Consider the following 3,708-nt stretch of genomic DNA (forward strand, 5'->3'; position numbering starts at 1 on the left):
GGCATGTTTCTTCCTATATATGGGATTATACATGGTTTCCGTATCTTATGTTTCATCCAAATGAATGGAAGGAGGGTTAAAAATTTTTGAATAAAGTTCACCGAGCTATTATTTCAGGGTCTAAAATTGTAGAATTTTAATTTTTAGAAAAAAAAACATCTGTTCAAGAACATAATTTTTTTTTTTTTACTTTATTTAGTTTATTCACAACTGTAAAAGTATTTTTACAACCAGCGAATGAGATGTAAAGAGAGAGAGAGAGAGAGAGAGAGAGAGAGAGAGAAACAATAAAAAAAGGCATGAAGGTTAAGGTGATCCAATGATGCCTCTCCATTAAAATTGAAATTTAAAAATCAATTTAAGAGGTCCCTATTCCAGCTCCTTCGTAGACGTCGTCTCGTATCTGGTAAATCTCGTGTGGATAGTCCTTGAATTAGAGGGTTAGTGTGTGTTGGAAGTGCGTCGTAAACCGTTTATATAATGATTTAATGGTTGTTTGTACGTAGGGAGTTCGTACAAGAACATAATTAAAATTTTTATATTCATTGTTGGGCAAAATTGATTTGTGTAGTTCTTTAACTAACAAGAGAGGGACTAGGGGGCGTAGAAATACCGATTAGAACAAATTTTGGCAATGCTTGGTATATTAATAAAAATATAAGATTTTTATAATTGGTATAAAAATTTTAGTTACGTTTCCAAAGGTGCTTTTAAAAATGGGTCGCTTGTAGCCGAGTGAGTTGAGGTGTAGGTCTTAACAATATCAGAACTGGGATGGTTCGAATCCGGCCTGGATTTATATTTCTGCGGTGGTCCCACGAAATGAAAACGTGACCCCCCACCATAATTTGCATAGGGGGGTACGTTGTAGAAGTAGATAATGAGTGTTGTGACGTGGGTCTTAGAGCGCTAGGTTCAGAAGGTTTATGGGTTCGATTCCCACCTGCGTCAGTCAATATTTATTTCACGACAAGAATAATAATTTTTTTGGCCTCTAGCTCACTAAAAAAAGTTTTATTCAAATTGGTATTCCTACGTTTGTTGCTTACCCGTTTTAGGTCATTTTTACGATTTAACATATGGAGCTATGAACAAGTACCTATTTTTTTTATCCCTATATTTTATATCCTATAATGTTGTTTGCTTAACATTCCAGTACGTTCACATGTTTAACCAATGAAATACTAGTTCCTCGTCTTGATATTCGGCACTAACTACGCTGTCTATAATAGCATTTAAGTGTTTTTTGGTTTTGTTTCTTTCTTTAATTCTGAGCCTACTGAAAATTTTTTTGGCTTTTTATTAAATTTTTTTATTTTAACCCCTAGTAGGACATTTCTGACGCAGATGAGGGGGAGGGGCGGTTATCATGGGGGTAAGTAACCTATAATAACCAGAGTAAGAGGGTCGAGTTTTCATTCCACAGGACTGCCACGGAATAAATGGGAAAGCTAGAGGGGATAGGGGAGAGGTGGTGACTCTCCCAGGCTGGAATTGAACCAGCACCATATGGTTGCCGAGATGATGCCTCCCCTCACTCAGCTACAAAGCCTGTCTTCATCAGGGTTATCGCAAGCACTTCATTTTTCTTAAAAATATATGATTTTGATCCCTATAGTGTTTGAAAGCTTCGTGAGCTTCTTAGGTGTTATTTTGTTTTAGGGAAGAGCGCATATAAACCACCTATTGCTGACAAATAATTGATAGTACTTATCAATCGATAGTCCGACGGATGTCTTTGATTGTTTCTCACAATGAATTATGATTATCCATTATGATTGTATAATTATAAAATATTCAATTCTTTCCCCAATCATTGACTTTAGTGCCAGATGTTTCCGTGCAAGCATATGTCTATAATACTAAAATACTAGAAAAAAAATAGAATTTCAGATGATGCAATATGGTAAAAAAAAATGTTAAATTTCTATTTGACAAATATAATTCTTATTACTTGATGAAGGATGGATATCTTACGTGATGGATTGCAAAAAATTATAGAAAATGATGAAGGCTGTTCTCCGGTTGTGGATGAATCTCGAATGTTTTCCGACTATTATCAAAAATGGAAATATAGTCAAAGTTCCACGAGTGAACTTAGTTACAAGGCTATACCTAAGTTCTTTGAACAGGATACCGAAGCTGACCAATGTCAAGAGACTCTCTCGTCACAGCTAGAACTGGAAGCGAGAACAATATTTCTGCAAGGGATTAGCGACGCTTTGCTGGACAACGAAGAGTTAGAATCTTTGAGTGCGCTCCTCAAACAACGCAGCTCAGGGAACAACGAAAATGAAAAAAAAATTGGGTATGATGATCTTAAGGAAGTCATTTCAAAGGCTAGTAGCAAGTGTAGGAGATACTATTCGGCAAAAGTTTTCGCTCAACTTCAGACGAGTGAAGTTGTGGGCGATGTCGATATAGTTCCTTTATTCACATATGCCATGAGGAAAACATGGCAGAAGAAGACAAGGATTGGTTTATCGGTCTACGATAGTTACGGTAAAGGTAACCTTCAGGAGTCAGAGCTGGAGAGCTTCGTCACTGACATCATTCCAGACTGTCCTCAACTTAGTGGCCTCAAGGAAGCTTTCTGTCCTTTCTATGTCTGCACTGTCGTCAGGAAGTTTATGTTTTTTCTCGATCCGATGCGGACTGGCAGGATACGACTCAAGGATATCCTCCTAAGTAACTTTTTGGACGATCTCTTAGTCCTTAGAAACGAGGATTTAACGGACGAATCGGAAGAATCTAATTGGTTTTCTGCAGTTTCGGCCCTCCAGATCTACGGGCAATACCTCACATTAGACAAAGACAACAACGGTATGTTGAGCAAGAAAGAGCTCGCCGCGTATGGTACCGGCACGTTGACGGAAATATTCATCGAAAGAGTTTTTCAGGAATTCCTGACCTATGATGGAGAAATGGATTACAAGTCGTATTTGGAGTTCGTATTAGCTTTGGAAAACAAGAGTGAACCTCAATCCCTGCGGTACTATTTCAAAGTCCTCGATATAAACCAGAATGGGTACTTGGACGCTTTTTCAATAAATTACTTCTTCAGAGGTATCCAGGAGGAGATGAAGAAACACCAACAGGACCCTGTGAGGTTTGAGGACATCAAGGACGAATTGTTCGACATGGTGAGACCAGTTAATCCTTTGAGGATAACCTTCAATGACCTACTTAACAGCCAAAAAGCTGAATATTTTGTCAGCATTTTGACTGATCTCAACGAGTTTTGGAATTATGAAAACAGAGAATGCAACTAATATTTTGAATGGTGTTTATGGAGTGTATTCCAAAAATAATTTCACAATTGTAAATAAATTATTCCGTGCTCTGCTGTTACGGTTTCTAGTCGTAACATGACACTATACAATATCTAATTCGTGTTAATATAAATATACTCTCAGTTGTATTTTGTTTCATTTTAAAGGCAAAAAACGCTTAGTACTTCTTTTTTTTCTTTATTTAATAGTCCTGATAACTTTTTCACATCCATCCATTATTTTGTCTACTCTTAATTATTCTGAGGTTCACATCTTCCATTTTCGAGATTTGTCCTGATTTAAAAAAAATAAATAAAATAAATAGTAAATGTAAACTACTTTCAATCTTTTTACACAGATTAAGTAATGCGGCTTTTAAAATTAAAATTTAATTTAATTTATTTTCTTTAATTATATATTCAAAGTATAACATTTC

The 3,708-nt window shown here is 36.1% G+C and overlaps 1 pseudogene; it reads left to right on the forward strand.

Annotated features, from left to right (window-relative positions):
- The first annotated feature begins 1,868 nt into the window (after positions 1-1,868).
- On the forward strand, positions 1,869-3,419 carry LOC106686828 (serine/threonine-protein phosphatase 2A regulatory subunit B'' subunit gamma pseudogene; annotated as a pseudogene).
- Positions 3,420-3,708: the final 289 nt, after the last annotated feature.

The sequence above is a fragment of the Halyomorpha halys genome, unplaced genomic scaffold (genome assembly GCF_000696795.3).
Source record: "Halyomorpha halys isolate HHAL.00 unplaced genomic scaffold, Hhal_1.1 Scaffold885.1, whole genome shotgun sequence".
NCBI classification, from domain to species: domain Eukaryota; kingdom Metazoa; phylum Arthropoda; class Insecta; order Hemiptera; family Pentatomidae; genus Halyomorpha; species Halyomorpha halys.